This window comes from Halichoerus grypus, chromosome 5, assembly GCF_964656455.1.
Source record: "Halichoerus grypus chromosome 5, mHalGry1.hap1.1, whole genome shotgun sequence".
In the NCBI taxonomy this organism is placed as follows: domain Eukaryota; kingdom Metazoa; phylum Chordata; class Mammalia; order Carnivora; family Phocidae; genus Halichoerus; species Halichoerus grypus.
The window spans coordinates 119,165,025-119,189,901 of record NC_135716.1 but is presented as its reverse complement, the minus strand read 5'-3'; the positions used below and the strand labels follow the sequence as shown (position 1 = coordinate 119,189,901).

The window sequence follows — 24,877 nt, the reverse complement described above, 5'->3', positions numbered from 1 at the left end:
CACCTATCTTTTAAGAAGGTGGATGATGAACTATTTGCATTTTTGTCTAGTAAATATTAAATATGTTGGCTTTCAGTTATACAGTTCCTTCGTTCCTTGAGATCCCATTGCTATGCTTTCTTCCAACACCTTTCTAATCTAAGCAGAGTTCCGTGCACAGATCCCATTTGTGAGCCCTGATGCTAAAGTGCATTGTGATTTATTTATGTGGTACTCAAAATGTTTCTTTAGCAATTCCATGCCATACCTGCCTTTTTTTTTAGATTTATTTCTTTATTTGAGAGAGAAAGAGTGAAGGGGAGAGGGTCAGAGGGAGAGAGAGAATCTCAAGCAGACTCTGCGCTGAGCGCAACCTGGGATCTCACAACCCTGAGATCATGAGCTGAGCCGAAACCAAGAGTCAGACTGCTAACCCACTGCACCACCCAGGTGCCCCCATGCCTGACTCTTTTGCTAGTGAGTAAAAATAAAGTATCTTTGCTTATTTTTTCTTCTATTAGGTCTAATAATATTTCACCCAATGACCCTACTAAGTAAAAAGAAAAATTAATATAAAGTTTTCCTTTGATTAGATTTCCTCATCTTTTTTTAATGGCATATATATATATATATATATATATATATATATATATATATATATATGATGCTGAGTGCAAAGGGCCTAGTAAAGAAATAAAATGTAGGTTTCCATTATATCGTTAAACTATTCAAGTTGGATGAAGTGCAAATATCTCTCTGCTTAGAAAAACACACAGTGTTCCAAGTTGGGAGTAGTACTTATCTATTGCTGTGTGGCCCCAAACCTAGCACCTTAAATCAGCCACCGTTTATGATCTCAGAGTTCTTATGTGTTGGGAATCTAGGTGTGGCGTAACTGAGTGCCTCTGGCTCAAGGTGCAGTCAGGCCCTTGGCTAGGGCCTCAGTCATGTCAAGATTCAACTGGCAGTGGAGAAGCTGCTTCCGATGCTGCTCTTGCGGCTGCCGGCAGAATGTAGGAGACTGGCTTCCACATCAGCTCACTGGTGCGGGCGTCTCCACAGGCTGCCTGGGTGTCCTGCCAACCTGGTAACTGGCCATGACAGAAAGAGACAGAGAACAGAGAGAGGGAGATGAGAGTGAAGAGGAGAGACACCCCAGGGTTTAGTCAAGACAAAAGCCACAATCTTTTTGTACCTCCAGCGCAGAGGCCCCATGCCACCACTTTCGCCGTGTTATGTTCATTAGGAGGGGATCACTGCGTTCTGCCCACATTCGAAGGAGGCAGGAATTACACCAGGCTGAAAACACCAAGAGGTGAGGATCACTGAGGGAAGTTTTTGAGGCTGCCCAGTGCAGTGGGATAAACTGGGCTTACAATTATTCAATTTTTTCTTTACCCTGATAGTTTGGATATAACATAACTTTTTTTTATTAAAAAAAAATTTTTTTTAGCTTAGCTAGTGATAGTTCAACAGAATTGTGAACTAGGTGCCTATTGCTTTTACTACAGAAATATCCTGGTTAAGCTAATACCAAAAACATTCAAGCACACTCAGTCTTTTGGTATATATAGCCCTCATGGCGCATATCAAGTTCCAATGGAATTATCTGTGTGCATGTCTCCCTCTGTCTGAGGGAACACGGCCCTGTGAGCTTCCTCAGGGCGGTGATGGACAAGGGAGCTAACATTTACTGAGCTCCTATGCTCTAGGCAGGCCCTGTGCTAGACATGTTTACATAAATTATTTTTAATCTTCACCCAAACCGGCTAAGAAGGCCCTCTTACGCACAATTTACGGATGAAGAAACTAAGGTTAAGTAACTAGCCCAGGGCCACACAGGTTTAAAAAGGGCAATGGAATTGGAATTAAAACCAAGGTTACAGGGGTCCAAAGCCCACACCATGTCCACTGATAAACCACCCTGTGCCCATGTCACTGTGCCAAGGGCCTTAATTTTCTGCAGGAAATGTTTAATGAACGAATACCACATTTTGGAAATTTGAAAGACGAGATCAGAGACATCACTACTTCTAAAAGGCTTGTGAGCAAACAATAAATCAATAATAAATAAATCAATAATAATAAATATGTCATGGCCTGAATTATAGCCCCTCCTAATTCATGTGTTGGAGTTCTAACCTCCAGTATCTCGGAATGTGACTGTATCTGGAGACAGGTCCTCTGAAAGAGGTGATTAAGTCAAAATGAGATCATTAGGATTGTTCCTAATCCAATGTAACTGGTTTCCCTATAAGAAAAGAGAATTTGGACATGCAAAGAGACACAAAGAATGCAAACACACAAAGAAAAGACCACGTGAGGACCCAGAGAAAAGACAGTTGCCTGCAAGCTAAGGAGAGAGGCCTCGGTAGAAATTAAACCTGCCAACACCTTAGTCTTGGACCTCTGGCTTCCAGAACTGTGAGAAAATAAATGTTTAAGCTACCCAGTCTACAGTATTTTGTTATGACAACCCTAGAAACTACTATTTTACATATATATATATACCTATATATATATACACACATATATATACATGTATACACCTATATATATACACATGCATATGTACATGCAAATATACTAACATATAAAAATATAACATACAAAAGCATATATATAATATAAATGTATATGCTTATGTCTGAAACCCTAAAAATAAAATTTTATATTAAATACTAAATAACATTCTCCGTATTGGGATTTGCGTTAGGTTAGCTAACTAGGTATATTATGCTAGATTCCTCTACCTGTCATTTTCCAAGAACTCCTGAGGCTCTCTGGTGGGTGGCAGAGAAGCAGTTAGGGTGGGAGCAAAGAGAATTAGACTCAGGCAAACTGGCTTGAAGTTTTGGCTCTGTCATTTATTTTCAGCTCTACGACCTTGGGCAATGTGCTTAGGCTTTCTAAGCCTGTACGTCCTTATTTTTCCTCTTCAGCTAACATTTCTTGAGTACCTACTACAAGCCAGGCTGTGCACCGATCACTTTTGCATAACTCATCTCAATTTGTAAAATGTGATAACAATGCCACCTAGCAGAGATGCTGTGACAATCAAGGGGGATAATGCATATGCAAGGGCTCCGCAAACTGCATGGGCTCATACAAATATCAGGGTGTGTCATTTTTCTGTTTTCCACATCAGTGCTTCCAAATGTTAAGCTGTAATTTCGACCTTAGCAACAACTGCTCATCTAGTTTTATTCTCTAACTAAATGATTCAGAGGTAATCTAGGAGTTATTTTAATCATCCCCAAGCTCAGCTTTAAGCCTATCACTCCCCAGCTGAATAAACAAGTAAACCTCAAAAACCTGAGTAATATCCAAAACACCTGCATAATGTGTGAATTTTAGGTCTTCCACAATCTAGCCTCAACCTAACCTTCCAGCTTTATTTCCCATTATGTGTTCTGCAGAAGGTTTTCAACAAAGCAAAATAATTAGCCAGCCACCTATTCAAATCCTGAACTTCACGTGTCCTGTGCGGGGGATTCCCTTCTCTGGTCTTCGCAGTTGCTGATGCGTGCAAAGCATTAGCACTCAGCCTGGGATGTAATGTGTTGTCACTAAATGCTACCTGCTACTGTTCTTACTACTAGTACTACCATCACCACCGGTCTTATTGAAATGTTTCCTCCACTAGGAACCTCCTGAGTTACAGATGAGTTTACTCTGCTCTGCATGCCTAGAGCACTATATCCTAACCTTTTGCAGGGATTGCAGTGATTTTCTGTGATCTACTAAAGTTACATCCATTCACTCAAAATATATGCATTAAGCACCCACTTTGTGGGAAAACCTATGTTGGAAGGGATACCTTGGACAAGATGTGCCTTTGCTAAGAGAGCTTGCAGTCGAATGGGAGAAGCAGACAATGAATCAGACGTATTCATGTTGCCCCTGGTTCGTACAGCAGCGTCTGACCATGTGTCCCTGCTTCTAGCACCTCTATAGCCTGTCCTCAGCATGACCGCTAGCGTGAGCCTTCTGAAATGTACATCCGATTGATAAAGAAAATCTGTGTCCTAGGATGGCCGACCGAGCCAGCGAGAGAGTCCCAGTCCTTGCCCCCGGGCTCTTCCGGGTTCTTCTACCTGCCCTGCTTCTCGTAGGCATCAAAAGTGCCAAGGATGTGGAGGTAGAAGTGTATAAATTGCCCCCTTTGTTGGTGCTCGGGGCTCAGATCTTTGGAGACCACTCTCCTCTGAGCCCCCAAGCATTAAATAAACCTCCCATCCTCCAAGATCTGCGGGTGACGCTTGGTTCTTCCGTCGGCGATCCAGTCCAGGTTCCGGAACACAATCACATTGCTTCTCTGCTAAAAGCCCTGCTGTGGATCTCCACTGGACTCAGTTTTCATGTGCGAGGGCCTGGGAGACCCTACGCCACCCGACCCTGCGAACCTCTCCTGCTTTCACCACCCGCTGCTGTCCAGACACCCTGACCTGCCTCCTGACCCTCAACCTGCCAAGCGTGCTCTCACCGTTGGCACTGCCCATTCCCTTTGCCTGGAATGCTCTTCCCCAAATATCTGCTTGGCTAACTTCTCTTTTAAGGCCTCACTCAAATATTACCTTCTGGAAGAAACCAAGTCTGATCTCCCTGTTGACCTGGCTGCCCAGCCCTCTCACTTATGATCGGTTTCTCCTTTGCCTATTGTATGTATCGCCTTCTGGCCACTAGATACTTCACTTACTATGTTAACTGCTAATTGTTGGGTTCTTCTCTCTAGCTCTGAGGGCAAGGAGCTGGGAATATCTTTTGTTATTCACCATGTACTTGTGGAGCTAGAACAGTGTGTAAAACAAAGGAGGGGCCCCATATTTGGCTTCCTCATTTTTGTATCCTCGGAGTATCTAGTACATCACTGTACAGCTAGGAGGTATTGAGTAAGTATTTGTTATTGAATCACGTTTCGTCTCTTTAAATCCTGTGTCCAGTATTTGCTTGGACCTTCTTTGTTCTATGATCCGCTTTTATCTTTTTACATTTCTTGTAAAATATATTTCAAACAGATTGCGTGTGCGAGAGGGTGTATGTATATATCAGGATTTCAGGCATTATTTTATGAACATGTGAAGTTTTAAGGAAAAGTTTTGCTTTTAAGTTTTATAGAAGTCATCAAAGTATATACTAGCTTCATGTTTTCCATGCCTTTTTTTCTACTTAAGGCATTGATGTACATAGTGGGCATTTGTCATTGGTAAAGCAATATATCTAAATGCATATTAGAGAGGAAAAAATCAATATAACTCAGCCAATATTTAATGAATGTCTACAATGTGAAATATTTTACAGGTTTTACAAAGATGGAAAAAAAACACTTCTACTCCAAAATTGCTTGTAACCTCCTGGGTGAGAGAAATATATGGACAACTCACTATAAAACAAAACAAGTCCTGAGAAAGATACAAAGCAGTATGGGGTGACTTGTTAAATTATGCACACCCGAAAAGAGACATTCATCTTTCTGCGATCCTCGGCCAAACCCCTGCCCTAGGTAAGCTCTGTCCATAAGTAGGTTAACATTCAATTAACCAGAATTTCCATTAATCAGAATGCCTTGCTCCTCAAACTTGCCCAGTAACAAAGGAGTTGGTGTTCTTTCATTTTTTTGCGCATCTATGCTATGTTCAAATGGCAATGTAAGCAATAACCCTGAAGCTAGACTTTAAAGCTGATCACAGTTATTTAGTAACTTGACCCCCTCTCCCCCACCTCCCCTCCATCCTGATGGATTTAGACAGGGGCCGCTCCAAGTTCCTTTGTAAGAATTTATGCTCAGGATGACTGATTGACAAGTGGAGCTTTTTCCTTTTCTGGGGGAAAAGAAATTTCCAGGGTCATGCTCCTGGTATTTGCAAAGAGCTCTAAAAGCTCCAGAGAGTGAACGAGTCAAAATTGACTTCTTGCTGATGATCACTAACTTCATGACAGGGGAAGGGGGAAAAAAAAGGGGGAGATTGAGGCTGCAGTACGGAATGTCAGGATAACTATCATGGAGGACGATTTCAAAACAGGCCTCCAGATAAATAGGAAGTTATATACTCAACTAGAAACCACAGGCATTAGATAGAGGGTGTAGGGGCCGAAGAACTTCCACCCCAATCAAGATGGTATCTGTACCAGCAGCTTGTCAAGTGGGGATGACACTGTCTTGTGTGGGTGGCTTTCTTTAAAAAAGACACAATGCCCATCAGAGTATCCGTGGGCTTGCTATTCCTTCAATATGATACAATGTCTGTCCTGATACATGTCTCAGTTGTTCCAGGAGGAAAATTATATTTCTATTATCCATATTCATATGCCTATAAACTATATCTGTATTCTAATATTCATCTTGATTTATTTATAAGGGCCTGCAAAATTCATGCTTTAGTGAGGAAATGTTTTAGCTCTTCATATCTCTTTTGTGGTCATTTTTAAACCGAATGACTAAAAGGTGGGAGTTTCAAGCTCCATTCGCTTCTGGAGCCAAAAAAAAAAAAAGAGTTCTGTATACTTTAGATCTTCATTTTTAACAACAAAGTCCTGGATTTTGAATAGAGATATTTTTATCCCCAGGAAATAATCTTCTTTAGAAAAAAAATAGCTGGAAAAAAAACTAGTTATATTGGTATGTGTTTAAGCCTTCATATTGAGAAGGGAGATTATTAGCATAGTGGTTTGAGAAAATAAGTAGGATTCCTGTTTAATGAAACCCATTTTCATTACTGCTGGGCTCCGTGACTAGCTGAAGGCAGGGAGGATGCGGAGACTGGTGGTGAATGAAGCTGTCTTAGAGGCTGAGAGAAAGGAACTGATCTTCCTGAAGTCACAGGGGACAAAGTGAGAAGCTGGTGGCACCACGTGCAAGAGCACAGGACCTGCAAAGCTGTGAAGAAGAACTCTGAGAGGACAACGGGAAAAGGGATGGGCCCCAACAGGGGTCCACCATGCGTGTGACACCTGGATGCTTCTCTGACTCACGCTGAGGAAGCCTCCGATGCTCTGTCCTTTCCATGACTGCCTCACTAACAAACCCGACTGAATCACCAGTGAGAACGAAAACCATTAGATTTCATGCAGTAATATTCCCGGGAATTCATTTCACCTCGGGACATCGCTAGTTTTACATCAGAGCTCAGAAACAAACAAAACACAGCTATGTTCATTTAGCTTTGCCCAAAGAAAGCACCAAATGCCTAGGAATCATGAATTGTTAATGAGGATGTATAGAGGCTTAAAAATGGACCTTGTATGTATGAGTGTCCCATTTAGGGAATAGCCTTTCACTAGAGATGCAAAGCATGAATGTGAGATCTGGTTCATCCCCCAAGAAAGACATCTCAGACCATCATGGTCCCGTTTGCCCCACTGTAAGATAAAGAGTAAATAAATACACGCTTCCCATCTGGCAGACGAGTATTAAAAGGTTTAATTCAATAATTGACATGAGGGACATTGAGTTATTCGAATAAATGAAGTTATATAAAGGGGAAGTATCACAAACTTTCACATCCGTGTATCATTCATGATCCCCCAGTCATTAAGCAAAGTCTTTACAGAAGTATTTTCCCCATAAATCACTTTCTGAGCATAAAGTTAAAAACCCCGGTGCCCTGGAAAGCATAAGGAAGAGCCACACTATACAATTAGCTGAGAATGGATTGGTGCTGGTCAATCCCCCAGTGTCGGCACTGTCATCCAGCCTCTAGAAACATCCAGTCAAGTCATCCCATTGTTTACAAATCAGATGCAAACCCAAATACTGCAAGGTTAGCCTGTTCTTCAAATAGCTACAGTTCTGGCATAATTTCTCAGCAAACTAGAAATACAGAGATTCAAGAGCTTTCCCTGTTGTTGCTAATCTTTCCACTCCAAATTATGCTGCTGCTCCTGTATTTTCTGCAACATTTGCTCTTTTTCAGGTGGAGTTGACAATTCTGAGGTCACACTGAGTCGTCAATGGCAAGCTGACAGTAGGACATGGCTGTTTGAGCTAAGTTACTAATAAGTGAACACATGGAGTGCCATTTCATTAGCGAATGTATCATTAAAAGCATCACCTCCATGACTTACTCATTGTTCTTTGCCCAGCCTGGTCCTTGCCTTGAAGCCTTAAAAATAAAGAAACCATGCTAGCCTAGGGAAGGGCTGGGACCAGCTAATTAGTGGCCCCCTTCCTGCATATTCTCTTCTCTCTATGGCATGGGGGAAGAGCACTTCTCTTCCCACCACAACTATAGTTATGAATGAATGTGTTTGAAGAAAAGAGGGAGGAAGATAGGAGATAATGAACCAAATAAGAGAAATAAAATCAAGGATCAAGGACAATAGCAGCTTGGGTCCTGTGGTCCAGGATCAACAACTATATTGATGGCATTTTGGTTGATTTTGTAAGTGGATGTTGGGGTCAAGCAGCCCTTTATATAAGCCCGTCTCCATCTCTTACCAGCTCTGTGAACTCAGGCAAGTTACCTGATGTCTCTAAACCTTACTTCCCACATTTATAAAATAAGAATAATCAGAATACCTGTCTCAAATGAGACACTTAATGTGAAGAGCTTAATGCAACTGCTAACTATTACTATAGCTTCAAAATTTGGCATCAACGTCTCTAAAATGATTCAAACATTTCCTCCCCGGGGTCTACTGGACATCCTACATTTCCCCATCCCCAAATGACCTTGTTGTCAGGCTGAGTCCAGTTCCCAAACTTTGTGCTCTCCAAATACTTCTTTCTCACAGTACTTATTATCTCCTGTCCCAGATCATAAATACTTGAGGACAGACACAGCTGAAAACAAAGTCACATCTTTCAAGATGGCTTACCAACAACGTTATCTATGAGGCAAGGCAGTCAGAGATGATATGAAATAGGGAGAAACCTGACCTGGAAAAGCCTTCATTTATTCTTCAACACACACTTATTAAGACCTTATGTATGCCATGTGCTAAGACAGAGTGGTAAACAAGATACAGATTCATCACAGTTGTGATAGATGTTTGCAATGCGTCATAGTCTCGAGGCCATAAGAAGTTCTCCTTGAGGAATGATATATTAGGTAACTATGGCTGTAATTAATGTTGCATAATAAACGACCCTCCAAACCTAGTGACTTTCAACAGCGAGCACTTCCTCCTCTCACTCACAAGTCTGCGGGTTGTCTCGGGCAGTTCTGCTTCAGACTTGTTCACCTGGGACTGGCTGCAAGTCTCCAGTCAGGTGCCTGTCTGCCCGTGTGTCTCATTCTGGGGCCTACGGAGAAGAAGCAGCAACTGCATAGAACGTACTCTCCTCACCATGAGCAAAGGAGCAAAGGAGCCCAAGGACACGAGCAAAGGGCCCAAGTGGTCAAGTCCAACCACACAAGCATACTTAAGGCCTTTGATAGAGTCATATCCTCTCGTAATCCAATGGCTTCAAGCAAGTCATATGACCAAGCCTAACATCGATGGAATGGGAACTATACCCCACCTATTCTAGCTCTCTTGACAAAGAGTCTCTCCTTGAGCAAACATTAGTCAGGTTCCTCTGAACTCTCGTCAATTGGACCCTAACTTTTGGGCTTCTGTGTTCATTTCTGTGTTCTCCAATTTTGCAAGAATCCTTCTAAGTCAGTTTAATCAGAATCCCCCATCCTTCATTGATCACCCTCAGTATCTATCAGGTTCCTCATCTTCTTCTATCCCTGGGTGATGTTTGATCACCAACCTTCTTCTCTAGTGCCTCGCCATGTCCCTTGAAGAGATGGGCAGTATACTCCAGTAGCTGTATGGATATGTTGGAAGACTTTTTCCTATTGCTAAAGAGAATTCTCTACGGCCTAAAAAGCTGTATAAGACAATATGAGCACGTGTTACAAATCGTAGCACTTATTCTTCTTAATTGAAATGTATGAGTACTGTGGAACAGGGTAAAAGTAGGATTTGTCTATCTATCATTGTGACAAATGGACAGTTTATTGCCTTGCATTTGCTCAGCACTGCAGGAAAAGGGTATAAGTTCAGAAAAATCTATTTCCCACAGAGCAATTATCAATTTTAATATTAAATTTTAAAATGATTTTTAATTTATCAACTGGCCCCTGAATTCAGGGTTGGAACTGTCAGATCTCTGCCTTGGATCTGAGGCTGATAGTGGTTCATATCCAAAGTCCATAGATAATGAACATTTTGTAAATCTGTAGGTGTAGTTCTTTTTCTTCCCTCTCACTGTAAATTAATTGATCTTTTTTTGCCATTAGGGAGATAATCAACTGCTCTACTTTCCTCTCTGTCTCCTTCACCTCTTTTTGGTTCAAATACAAAGCAAAACATTCCCCAATACAACCCAACTTTAATTAAAGCTACCCTTGTCCCTGGAAAAGCTGTATCCTCCTGCTTCACTGAGACTTTAAAGTTTCCTGCTTTGATGCACCGTTGAAAGAGCAATAAAACAGGGGTGAGCGGCTTTAAAGTGAGAGGTCAAAAAAGCATTTGTCTCCTTTTGCCCTTCACTCTCTTGGCAGTGGAACCTTCCTCTGGTCCACAGTTCAGAGTCCAAGAGAAAATCTGCATTCAGGAAAAACCACAGACCAAAGTCAAATCATGCTCACCAAACCTCACACATGGAAAGCTGAGGCTGCCACCACCCTGCGTGGCCCTGACGTGACGCACGCATTTGGAAAGTGTTTGAGGAGGTCAGGCATCCACTGGGATCCATAACTGTGCATTTTAGATTGCAGTTAACAAAACAACTTTCCCCCCATGTTTAAAAATCACTCAGGCCTGATCCAGGTTTAAGATACATAATGAAGCGATGAAAATTCTCTTCCCTAATCAGGTGAGCTGACTGAGAAATCAATATCGTATATTAATTCCTAGTCTTCCACATAACTTCTGAAAATCTAAATATACCGTGACTTCTTTTTTTCCCCACCTTTCAGAATTGCTCTAATATCTTTAAAAGCCCATTACACCATGGGAGAACTGAACAAAGTAATTAGTAGATTATTGTCAAGATTAGTGAATCCAAAGGTAAGCTCCTTATCACAGCTATCTTCTTGGGCAAAAAATATTCTTATCATTTTATATGAAAATGAGAACAACCACCCACACAATAAATTGTGGGTATAATTTTCTCCCCATTTTAATGGGCCTAAAGCTCCATGAAGGTAAGTGTGGCAGCTGCTATAGTCACTGCGTCATCTCAGACGCTTTGCACACGGCATGGTGCGCGAAAGGCATCAAAATCCACCACGAACACACAAATCAATATTTAAGTGTATAAATATATGAATGAATATGTAAATGGCTGCTAAGCCAGCACAAGACTGTTTAATAACACAAAATAACCCGAATCAGAAGAAAGAAGAGAAAACCTTGTTGTCTGGTAAGAGGTGTGATATTTTTCCCCAAAGGAAACATTTCAAGGCCACTTTTTTATTCCCCCAGGGAAAGAAAAGATCTGTGCCAGCAACACAGCAGTTGTTAGAAGCCCCACAGAGTATGCAAACCTGATGGAGGAGAGAAAATTGAGGTGAGGAAATAGATTTCACTTTTGAGCTTTTTAAAGTAGTTATTATAAGCAATAGGGAAGAAGTAATTATTTTTTAAATGATAAGCACTACCTGGACAATGTGACAATCTTCTATTTAAATGCAACTTTGTGAAATGTGGCTATTTGGTGGGGACAAGGGTCTCCTGCCCTGAGGCCTCGAGTCTGCCAGTGTGAAAAATGATTTTAAGAGTCAAAACACATCAAGCCAGAAGTTGTTGGTTGCTGTTGTCATTTTCCCAAAGAGCATGATGGAAGGACCTCTTGGCTCTCTTTGGAGGACAATGACATCAATAATTGTTTTTAAATGATTCTGATTTCCTTTATGCAAAACTAAAGAGTAAAGCTTATTCCACATCATGACTTTCGGTGGCGTGTTTTAGTTTGTGAGTTTTTTTTCTTTTTGATAACTTACAACCTCTTCGATTACAGAAAGAGAAAGAAGCAAGAGACAGCATCACAAACAGGACTCTGGCAGCCTTGGGAATTAGAACCTGGCCTTCTCTTCCTGAGCATAAAATTCAGAACCCTGCCTTTTAACTGGCTCCTCTCATCTATCCATCCTCACCCCCACATTTCCCCGGCGCACGGTTTCATTTCAGCACCTACTTCACAGAACACCTACAAAGAGGATGAGGGAAAATCATCTCCCTTGATGTGTCTTTTCAGCTTTGCCCCCCCACCCCCTCCCCGCCTTTGCACCAATTCTAACAAGCTGCCGCAGCAGACCTGTCCAGCCGACCTGAAGCAATCAGAGAGGAGTCCCAACAAAAACAGGCAGAACCAGTGTAGCAGATACAAGAAGGACTGGGCTATTTTCTTGCGGAACCAACTGAGGCTTGTTTACCAACCCTTAGTTCCCAATAGAGTTGACTTTAGGCTTTGTAACACATGATGACCCTGAAGTACCAAACAGTTGGAGCTATTGAACATGGAGGAAGAACTGTCTCCAACAAGCCACCCGGAAATTGTCTGACATTTTCCCATCCACATCAGAGCCAAAGATCTGGAAATGGACCTTCATTCCAGACAGGGGTCTGATAAGTAAGTATGAGGGGCCTTAGAAGTAAATACTAACTCTTCATTTTAAGAAAGTCCAATGGAACTAAAGATCTACAGGAGAAGCCAGAGCCAACAGGAGCCCTAGAATCCACAGGACCTAAGGCACCCTGATTAATATGGAGAAGAAGCTTTTGTGCAGTTCTTGAAATGATTCACTAATATGTAACTATATAAACACACAAATGTGCAGATAGATACATAGATAGATAGATAGATAGATAGATAGATAGATAGATAGACGATAGATAGACAGATGAGAGATGATAGAAGATAGAGTTTGTTTCAGTCTCAATCCCAAAGATTTATCATTCTTAAGGAGCTGGCTTAGCCGAAGACCAAGTTTGTTTCCTTTGCCTTCAACTGCTTCATGTCAGCTCATAAATGTACAAATCAGTCAAATATCTAAACTAACAGCATTTCATCAGTCTTACTTTGCCCTTAATAATTCATCCCTCTTATGTTTACTCTAATACTTCTGCAGCATAAATATGCATGATATGCGGCTGTGTATGTTCAAGCACTTTCATGGATAGACTAACAGCGGGGGACTTTTGACCTTGGTCTGAAGAGGGAAAAGTTACTGCAATAACTAATGACAGAAATGACAGTCTCATACTTTAAATTAAAGAGGAAAAGGGAGAAAAACATCCCCAAGAGAGAATTCCTTAACAGCAATTTAGATTTCAGCCTAAGAGGTGCTTTTTGTAAATTACATTTGAAAACAGTTGCTTTTCCTGCACCAGATTTAACAAGGATAATACCTATCCTCTTGCCAAAAATCTCACAGAAGATGTGTGAGAAATAATAAAAGAATGTCTGTGGAGGCTCTGAGCTACTTGGAATAAAGATGCTAATAAATATAAGGGTTTCTTATTAATTCTAGTAAATATCCTTCTAGGAGGAAAAAAAAAAAAGAACCCATAATGGGTGAAATCTACTAACTCCTAATCCAATTATTTCAGATGTTTTGATTATTTTTTTGTCTTATTATGTATTTAACATCTTATTTTCTCATTGTTCAGAGTCCTCCCCACCCCCATAGCTTGGCAAATAGTACCAGGTATTAACAAGGACCGATTTAGGATCTGTGGATTCCTGGCAACTCAGCTTCTCCGCTGCAATCAAGAAACTATAAAAACATGGACTTGTTGCCTTTGTTGTGCATCACATGTTTTCAATCTCAAAGGGATTTTTCCAGATGTTTCAGCCAGTCTTGTTGGTGTGTTTGAAAACACTGGTCTGTTTGCTGAGTCCATTTCCCCTAAGATATACAAACTCAGATGCTCAGGCTGAATTGAACTCACTCATCTTTCTCTACCATCTTTCAATGAAACATTCTGTTCTGTCATTAGGTGAAAGGGAGAACAATACCTTCAAGATCTCATTTGCAGATATAATATTATGAGAAACTTGACACAGATTTATGTACCAGCTTGTAATGGCACAATTAGGATCTTTATCTGTGCAGGGGAACGTAGGCTGAAAGGCATTTTTCATTTTCTGAACAAGTACCAACCCAACTTGGAAGGCTGTTGAGGCTAAAGGAGCAAGATGCAGGGTGCGTTGATAAGTTTTACTTGGTGAGGCTTTTCCTGGGCCCAGAGAATGACAGACCCCGAAAATGACATTTGTCCTAGCAGGGATTCGAAAACTATGCTGCAGGTATTACTTATGTTGGGAGGGTCACAATTAACATACCAGATGTGCAAAGAAAAAGACGCTTCTTTATTTTCTACAAGTGATAGAATCTTTCTCACAAGCTCTCACCCTGCTGGGTAACTGTTGGGGTGAAGGATGGAAAGCAATAGGCTTTGACTTTAAATTTGCCTATTAAAGATGTTTTAGCTCCTCTGGGTTCCATAGTTTCTTTGGGATAATTTTTTCGTCGATAATTTTTCAGTCGATTCCAAGTTCACTCCCTAATGAAACTGCTCCTCCCTTTCCCCTCTTCTTTCATCAAATGGTGATGAGTTATATAGAGGATGAGTTACAGCCCTCGTGATTTGGGGATGGAGAGGCCCTTGGTTTCATGGCAGATGTCCATGACAGGCTGACTAACCTAAACTTTGAGTGTGCCCTAGCTGGACATCCTATTGTGTTCACCTTTGAAATGAACAGCTGTAGGCAACAAAATTCTTGGAGAACTAGGACAACCTCCTTGATGACTGGTTCCAAAATTGGGTGTCCCTAGCCAAACTTGAAGCTACATTGAGGTCTGTGACCTACATTTGGTGACCTCCTAGATTCAGATCAGTCACTCAGAATAGGTTTTACCATTTGTTTCCTTACTCCCACCTTTTGTCCTTCCACCATCCCATAGGACAGAAGGCACAATCTATTTTCTCTTCCTCCTTAACCAGAATATCCCTCTCATCATTGACTTAGCTCAAGCTGCTATAACAAATTACCCACTGACTGGGTGGCTAAGACAACAAATATTTATTTCACACAGTTCTGAAGGCTGGGAAGTCCAAGATCATGGTGGTAGCTGATCTGGTTCCTGGTGAGAGCCCCCTTCCTGCTTTGCAGGCAGTCCTATCTTCTCCTTGTGTCTTCATATGGAAGGGGGCAGGGAAGCAATCTCTCTCATGATTCTTCTTATAAGGGCACTAATTCCACCATCAAGGTTCCACCCATATGACCTAATAACCTCTCAAAGAGAAAGGCCTCTTCTCTTCTCCAAATACCACCACACTGGGGATTTGGGTTTCAACATAGGAACTGGGGGTCAGGGTGGGGGGGAGTGTACACATTCTATCCTTAGCAAACATAGTTTTGATTTTTTTGTTCTAGGTGGTACATTTCCTAACCCACATATTCCCAGGGATCATCTGATTCATGCTCAGCCTTGGAGGTGGAAGACTTCAAGGGAACAACATTTAAGGGGCAATAAAATATGTAGTTTAATATTTTTACAATGTTACCTTATTACAAAGCAATGAAATTGAAAGACTTTTTTTAAAGGTGTAGAGTTAAGAAATTAGCAGTGTCTGCATGTGTGAAAAAGCATGTGTGTGTGCACACACATGCATGTGCACATGCGTGTGGGTGTAAATGGTTCTCTGTGTCTGTGTGAGTATGTAGACACATGAGGTAGGGGTCTGTAAAGACTCATAGGGAATGCAGTAATCGCAGCCTATGAGGGCAAGACCCTTTTGAATTATTCCAACCTTCACCATGTCAGAACTTAGAGAGTATTTCATCACCTGCCATAGGTAATGGTGCTTTGAAAATAGACATGAGCTGTCAGCCCAAAACACACTCCCCTCTAGGAACCTGAATATTTCCTCCAGGAGGTATCAGGGAAATGTCAAATCATTGGAGACTGCCTTTCCAACCCCAGCTGGCCTTGACCTGGGATAAAATGCATGTTTCCTGAAAACACCTCATAATTTAGACTCTATGACAGAGGTCCCTTCTGGATTTTCCACACAATATTTATTTTGCTCTTTCAGACTTCCTCATGGAGAATAGACACATTGCTTCTACTCCATTCTATGGATTAAGCTGATGTTTAGACAATCTTTTGTTTTCCCTCTGGAATAAAGTAACTCTATGTTTCTCTCCCAAATAATATCCCAGAAGTTATTTTGAAATAGACTCAACGTTATGATGAAAGAAGGTAAGTGAAGAGGAAGTCAAGTAAATGAAATTTCTTAGGGGAAATTCCATCTGGTAAATAACTATTTGCCATAAACTCTGGAGGAGTAAGTTGACCTAACATGGTAATCATCACACCTCACTTATAACCAATCTCTTTTTATAGCTGAGAGTGCAGTGTGTTGGCAGCTTTCAGTTACTCACATATTATTTACGAGTTTTATCCACATAAAATTTGCAGGTAATCTGCTTTCCTCATAACCTTTCTATTGCTGATAATTGAGAGATGAAGTGTAATTGAATCAAACTTTATTGATTCATGCATTGATATTATTTTTTGGTCAAGGATATGTAATTCTAAATTTATCCTAAACTTTGCTTGAAAAAATCCTGGGTTCAAACTTATTCTTCTAAGTAGTGTACAAAAAGCCATGATTTGGGAAGTTAGAACTAGTTTCAAACCCTGGCTCACTGTGAGCTTTCTATTTTAGGGGAAGTTGCTTTCAGTCCTATTTGATCATCTCTATAATGGAAATAATACTACTCACAGGAAGATTAGGGGCACTAAGTGAAATTAAGCTGTAGTAACAGGCCAATTTGTGTCACATTTTAGAACATTCTTTCTCTCCGACCTGAAAACCAAGTCTAACAACAGCAGTTTAACATGTATGTAGGGAGGAGAGAAGCCTTAGTCAGATAAAGAAATCTTCATCCAGTTTCTGCTGTGTGATTATGTTTCTTCTGATCCTTGGACTCGGGCTGAGTCACTTATATAATAAACATAATAAGTATCATAGCATAAGAGTCAACATAAAGAGGATGGTGGATGATAAAGAAAAACCAAGAGCCAAGCCCAAAGGACAAAGCTCCTGGAACACAGGTCCTCTGCACAATCAACCCTGTGACATTACCAACAGTCATGTCCCTGTGCGCAGTATGCCTTGTGAATGGAGCAGATGTTGAGCACTCAGCTAGATAAGATGGATGCAGTGATGAAGAAGACAGTCCTTGCACTCAAACTGCTTATCTTCAAGTTGGGGGATCAAGAAGTAATCCTGCAATTCTAGTTTGGCATGTTAACTGCTGGCCGAGGGGTAAGTGCTGGGTGCCATGAAGGAGGGTCTCTCAGAAGAAGTGGCACCCACTCTGCAGAACAGGGATGTTTCTAAAGCTACCAATGCCTGTTCATACATGAGGAAACACCTGCTTGTTTTCTGTATAATTGGATTCAAGACTTCTGCTGCTGTCATGTTCTCTCTCTCTCTCCCTTAGATAATTGTGTGCTGCGTATAATCTTATTTTTAGTTCTGAACTACAGTTTGTTTACTTTCCCAGTTTTTCTCAATGGCATGTGAAATTAGTTATTAACCACCAGTTATTTAGTTGAATTCTGTAGAAGTCATTGGATCCTGAGTTCACATTCATCTAAGTGTAGGCTGTAGAACTTGCTGTTATGGTGAAGTGATACCATGTACATTTCATAGCACAAAGCACATGCCATTTTCAATTTGTTCAAAAATATATGCACCTCTGTCTTGTAAAGCTTATATCATTTGTACTTCTATAGATAAAAAGAACACTTTTGTTTACTTTTTTGGAGTCTTTTTGATATAATTTATAGAAACCTAATTCAGATTAGCTTAAACAGAAAAAGAGGAGAATTTTTCAAATTTTCAAAGATGGCTAGAGTCAGGTCCCCAGACATTGTCATCAGTGATTCTTCTCTTTCTCTCCCTCCTTTCATCCATCCATCTCTTGGTTCTAATTTCTCTTTGTGCACAGCAAGTTCTTTGTACCCAGTGGCAAAAACAGTCCCCGGCAAATTAACTCAAAGCATCTGTCATCTTCACAGCTTATTTTTCCTAACAAATTCAGCAAAATTTGTGAGGATGACTCTGATTGGCTAAGTCTGGGTCATGTGCCCCTTATGGACCAATCACAAGAGCAGAGGGGAGTAACCTGATTAGCCCAGATTCAGTCACATGCCCACCATCATGGCAGAGGAGGCAACAGCTTGAGATCAGCATCTTCATCAGGTTGGAATGGACAACTGGTGAAAGAAAAAGATGGTGAACAGACAACATAATGATCTATTATAACATGAAATAATCAAGCATGAAGCATTTTTGAGCTAGGCCACGAGAGTGAGTATATGAGGCCTTATGGCTGGTTCACCTTGCAAGAGGGTTACCTCTGCTAAAGAATGAGTGAGAATTATCCCTAGAACCTACATATACTTACAATCTTATTCCAGCTCAAAGGGAGTGAACCCCTCAAAAGTTAAACCCAAACCACAAGCTCATGGTGAAATAGAAGATTTTAAGTCTCTAGAAAAATGACAGAAAATTCAGAGAAATCTCACCTGGAAAAGATCTTTATGAATACACATGGGCATCCAAAGGAGCTAAGAGGCAAGTAAAGTCCTCTGGCACACAAACCCAGGGCATGAATACTGCAACTGTGGGAATTTCTCAACTGGTCACCTAAACATCCAGATAGAAAATACTAAGCCTTGATGGGAATTCTGCATTTTAAAGGAATTGTGAGGAAGTTAAGACACTTCCAAACTGGACAATGGAGATTCACAGAATATAAATGCAGTGAAAGATTAGAAAAATATGGATCATTTAACGGATGAAAAACAAGAAAGTGATCTCTTCATTTTCTTTTTGATTTCCCCAGAGCCCATGTAACAGATTAATTGTAAAAAGATGCTTTAAGCAACCATCAAAAAACATGAAGCTGCTCTGTGATAGGAATTGTGCTAGGGGCTGAGGCACTGTCTTGCCCTCAAGGGAGTCACTGTTTTGTGGGGCAAGAAAGCCCTTTCAGCAGACTATTAAAATACAATATTCTACATAGAGGTTTGTAAAAGGTCCTATTCGAACAGTGTGAATTTAAGAGGTCACACCTGCAACTCTTCCAATAATTATGTTCCTCCATGTTGCCTGAAATCCACCATTAGAGCTCAATTCATCTGGGGTAGAAGAGAGCTCGTTTAGATTTTAAATAGCCCTGGTAAGTGTATCACTTTAATCAGGATCGTCAGTTGTTCATGCTCCGTGTGAATTAATCAATCAGATCATTCCCTGCTAATAAGTACATCAAATCAGTAAACTCAGGAAATTGGTTTTGGGTTATTGTTGTGTTGTTTTGTTTTGTTTTGTTTGCCGGGGGGGCGGGGAGAGTGCTTGAAGAGCAAAGGTAATGGAAGAAGGAAATACTGGTTATGAAGGATTAGAGAACCCCCATAATCAGACTTCCTCTAAGAGACCAGTTAAGACTCAAGCTGGCCCAAGATAGCTGTGTTTACTCCTTCAATACACTGATGCATTCTATCAGGACATTTTAGGAATTCTTACTGCCGTAGGTTGGATAATTGAGTAATTGTGTCTTATTTGGCTGGCTCCAGGCTCATCAGGAAGAAATGAAATGCATTTCCCCCAGCACACCTCCTGTCTCCCCAGCTAGGGTGCCAGGTATTTGGGTCCTCAAGGTTTGGGGAGAATTTATCAGGTAGAGATGGACCCCAGCAGGCAATCACTAACAGACTCTGCATACCAACTGAGACAATTACACTGAGTTTGTCTGAAGAAGTTAACCCCCGGTACCAGGTAGGCCTTGGTTCCACAGGCCCTGAGAATAAGATGAAATTTGCAGGTTTTGAGAGAATGTGGGGACCTTAAACCACATCTGAGAAGACTTCACAGAGTTGGGCTGGGCGCACCGCAGTGAAGCACCCTGGATTGAGGACCAGGACATCCCTTCATCTTCTGGATCTGTGTAAATAGTAGGATTCCAATCCATCAGAATGAAGGAAGGAAAGGAAACCATGAACAATAACTGATAGATGACATCTCACCGGTCCTCATGGTCCCCATCCATGGGGATTAACCAGATTTAGTTTGATTTTGATAAAGAAATGAAGCAGTATTTGTACACAGGATGGCATGGCATCATCCCATGCTTATTACAGAGCCACCCGGAAGTTATTTCAGTAGGGGAGAGATAAGATCAAAAGGAAAGATATTTAAAGGAAAGTAAGACATGAATAGTAGTTGACTCTCCAAAGACTGTTATAAAACCTTATCAGTAATTGGATTAGGAATAGGCATTTGACTTAATATGGCCAATGAAAATGAAGGGAGGCCTGATGGAAATTTCTGGGAAAGGATTCCTCATTCCCAAGGAAGAGACTTAAAAAAAAAAAAAATTTGGCCCTTCCTCTGGACACTGTACATTTAGATGAGTCTGCTAGAACTGCTGTGGCCATCTTGCTACCAACCCAAGGACAGTCAACACATGGATGAGCCACGGCTAAGAGAATGGCTGAGAAATGGAGCTCTGATCTTCTGAACTTCTCATAGATGAGATGCTGTTCCGGTTTTCTACCACTTGTTGCCGAGAGCATTTGATGTACATGGTATGACTGTTTTGATGGGATCACCCTGCACTTAGCATAGCTAGTTCATTAAGCTTCACCCAGGATGGTGTTTTACTACATGGTGTGATGGTCCCTCTTGTCCCCACTCCTACCCATTCTTTACCCTATATCAAAGTGCCATCTCCCTAAAAAATCGAATCAGACTCTATCTCTGCCTAAACACGTCTACAGCCTTTCCATTCTGTATAGGGGAAACTGTCAGTCTCTCACCACTCTATCCCACTCACTCAGCACACAATTCAGGCCGCTCCTGTTTTCCCCAACACATTACCACTCTTTGTGTCTTTTGGACCATTTGTATGAGTATCATGCTGCCTGAAATGCCCTTCCTCATCTTTTCTGTCTAGAGATGACCTTTCTATTCATATCTACCTGGGAATCCTTTCCCTGACTTTCCATTTCCTCTGTATTTCATAGCACCTGTGTCTTATCTACTAGGACCTTTTCATATATTTGTTTAAATGTAGCAATGCTCCCTAATTGCCCGTATCTCCTTGAGACCATCTCTGCCCCCTCAGCACCAAGCTCAGTTCTAGACCCATAACAGGCATTCAATTAGGGGATGAATAAGTGAATGAATGAACAAATGAGTTCAACTCCCCAGGATTTAGGGAAGTTAAGAACAAATTCTGTAATACCTGGAGTCCTTCTGCTGAGTAAACAACTACTTCCCACATCTCTTGAGGGTATCACAGCTAACCAGTTCTCTAATACTCACAGCCCATATGGTGATTTATTCTACCACCTTAAGCTATATTCCTGATTACTGCTTATCCAAAGGGCTGGATCACTCTGGTGGGCATGACATTTTTATACTGTGTTTTAAGCGTGAATGTGAAAAACTGACTTCCAGCCACCACAGGGTTATTTGCGACGGTTGCTTAACACATGTATGGCATTGTGTTAAGAAATCTAAATTAGAAGCATGTCATGTAGTGACACAGGGATCAAAACAAAAATCTTGTATATTTTTAATGAACTAGCTCTTAAATGTATTTATTTATTGATCAGACACAAAGCATCTCTCTCTCTCTCTCTCTCTATATATATATATATATATAATATCCTAATGTTGCTGGGAATTAAAATTCAGTCATATTTTTATGTAAGATGGTATAATTAATAACATTTATGCCTGCATTAGTCACTATGAATATAAGTGGAGAGAATAAATATGTATGGAAAGATGAAACAGGTAAGAACACAGAATCACGTACCTAGGCATCCTATCGATGCAATGTTTCTCAACGGCTCTGCTCTAGCTGCTTGCCATTAGGACACAAACCATGGCATTTGGGGTTTTGACAAAGCGGCACTGGTCTCTGGCAGTTTGGAAAGTTGGCTGCAAATGGAGGTTTTCTCAGTGCTGCTTGCGATGCCATGCTGGTGGCATCAGAGCCTGGGAAACACCAAGAGCTAAATGCTTCCCCTATTTCATTTTCTAAATTTCATAGCCTGATAGCAGTCAGGCTGCAGGCATTGTATTCTGAAAGGATTATTGCACTTCCTGAGAAGTTAAAGCCACTCAGCTTTGGCCCCTATGGCTTGGGACACCAACCGAGACATACTGCAATCACACAGTGGCAATCCACTGTCTCTCGTGGCTTCCCGCTTAATGATATTCCCGACATCAGACCTCCCTTCTATTATGTAGACTCTTTGCCACCAACTCCCTTTTGCTTCTTTTAAGCCTTTTCCATTTTTGTATTTACCTTATTTATCTTACCTTCACACTTCCCTGACCTGATTACCCTTAGACATAATCAGCTCCTCTTTTCCTTTATGTATCAGTGGCTGCCGCTTGATATTATGGTGTTATTTTAATATCGTAATGGAAAATGATAAAGGCCAATCAATTACTTTGTATTATCTATTGCGTTCCATTGGGATTGATTTTCCTCTATGTAATCATGTTTGCAGCCATAAAAACAAAGATTAAAAAGGGGTTTCTTCCTATTTTTCATATTCAAAGGAGTCGTATTAGTGTCCCTGGCTCATCATGTCACAGTGAAGAGAGCGAAATCTCATCTAGAGGAATGGAGCCCCTAGGAGGTGACTGGAGCCATGGGCAAGACTCAGCGCTGGCCCTTGGACTTTGGCCCGTATCTTGAGTATTTATTTTCCCTAGTGCTCTTTAGAAAAATCTGGCATCACATTGATTACCTACTAAGTGGCAATTCTGTGTCAGCTGCACGTTTTTGCATATCGTAAGAGGTTCGCACATTGTCCCTTTGCCTTCTCCTCACCACATAAACTGCTTAAAATCTCCCAGTCAAATCACCTAGAAGTGTACAGATAATGAATCTTCCCCAGGACCGCTGTGCCATTCCCTCACTTAAACTCCAGTGCCCGCTGAGGCTCCTAGTCCTCGAGAATAAATATACATTAGATGCAAGCAGGGCGCACACAAACGCCAGGAGATAATACAAAGCGAGCCAAGCAGCTTGCAGGGGAGACCTGCGGAAGATTCCGTGGCTCTACAGCAGGGAGATTCTCTGAGCCAGGAATCGGCTTCAGGGCAATGGGCTACGGAGCCTGGGTCCTCTAATCACCAGCCTTGCGTGCACGGAGATGGAGCGGCTGGTGGGCAGCCCCGAACCGCAGCCCCAGACACGACGGGGAACGTGGCTCCCACACAGCCGGGCTCGGCCTCCAGAGCCGCCCTCCCGGCGATCCCCCGTGACCCAGTGGGTGACTGGCTGTCTGTCTTTTGTTTGGTATAAAAACGCACATGGAAACCCTCCCTGTAGGAAAGCTTCGCGACTCTACGGTTTTGCCTGACCTCACTTTTACTGCTCGCATGTTCCCGACTATCCTTGCCCTCCTCTTGCTCCTAGCCTGACCCTTTTCCCTGAAGTAAGCAAACAGCATACATTAAAAAGCATTCCAGGTTGGGGGGCGAGGATCGGGGTCTGTGATGCCGACATTCCCCTGCAGCATCCACACACACCCTGGTGCCTGTACACTCTCAGAGAAGGTGGGTGTCTCCGGGGCTCCGTGGGGGCCGAGTTCAGCTGGGCCGCTCTGCTCCTCATCTCCAGAGGCCCGTGAGACTCCTCTCTCCGGGGGGCCCTGGGCCCTGGAAATCACGGATTCTGACGGTTGCCACAGCTCAGACTCTGGACCTTTAGGGTACGGTGTGACTCTTATTTGCTCCCGTTTTTGTGAAAACGTGTGCATACCAGAAAGGAGACAATGTGCTATGGACCTGTGTGTTTTGGAAGGTGGCTCAGGCAACTGTGTTCTCTTCGGCCCCTCCCTGAAGTTTCGGAGTTCTGCTTAGCCCTTCCCAATCCTTGACCCCGTGTCCTCTGTCGCAGCGGCCTCATCCGCGGAGTCCCTCGGGGGCCAGGCCTGGTGCCTCCCCAGCAGATGAAGCTTGAGGAAGGGAGGAAGGCCAGCCACAAAGCCGGCCCTCCTCACGACAAAGCCCCAAGCTTCTGTTGGTTCATTTGGTTAAAACAAAGTCTCCAACTGCCTCCTGCAGCACCCTCCCTTTGAGAGTTCATGCTCAGAGCCACTGAGTAATTTTTATTATGGAACAGTGGCTTAAATAGGTTGTCTCCAAATGGTCATTATCTCCCGTTCCCCCTCCTCCTGCCCCCAGGCCGGGGCGGGGGGGGGGGGAGACAGGCTTCACAGCTGCTGCCAGGCCTGCCCACCACTTGCCTGCCCTCACAGATAAGCCCGAGTATTAGCAGACTGAGGGACCGGCTGCAGTGCAAGTGGCCGAACGATCTGGAACTTTTAAGAAAGCATTCCAAATGCTTTGCGGCACACTTAGCCCTTGGAGAATGGGGTCAGCTTTCTTCCTCAGGGAAATTACTCCAATAGGTTCTTAAATTTAGAGTCTGTGTTGTGATAATAAATAAAAGTAAAATATACCTCCCAAAGTCAGAGTCTCTTTGGCTGAAGAGGTCCTCCGGGGTCGGTGCCTCCACTGCTGTTCTCTGTTTTGACAGCAAACTGGAGAGTAGTTTTCCAGGAAATGCGCAGGGACTCGCGCCTCTGCTCGCCCTCGGCTTGCCTTCCTGTGCTGCCTGCCTGCCACGGGCTTGCTTCCTCCGCAGGAACCCGTTCCATCGCCGACACCCTGCCCCCCTCCCCAGCCCACGTCCACTCCCACCGCGCTTCCTCCTTCTTTAGTTCTCTCCAGCCTCAGCAGAGAAGCCCTCCCGAAGCACAAGCAGCTTCGCTCCGCAGCTAACAGCACACTGATGTCTAATAACAAAGCGTTGCTCGGGGCTCCTCAGCCTGTTACCCGTGTG

General features: G+C 42.3%; 1 long non-coding RNA gene across 1 annotated transcript in view; it reads right to left on the bottom strand.

Annotated features, from left to right (window-relative positions):
- LOC118534200 (uncharacterized) overlaps positions 1–24,654 on the bottom strand; it is a 39,011-nt gene extending 14,357 nt beyond the window's left edge. Inside the window, exons 1-3 of the long non-coding RNA XR_013447558.1 lie at positions 24,495–24,654; positions 18,125–18,215; positions 1,175–1,278 (exon numbers count right to left, since the gene is read on the bottom strand). This is a non-coding gene — a long non-coding RNA (uncharacterized LOC118534200). The remainder of the gene's footprint in view (positions 1–1,174; positions 1,279–18,124; positions 18,216–24,494) is intronic.
- Positions 24,655–24,877: the final 223 nt, after the last annotated feature.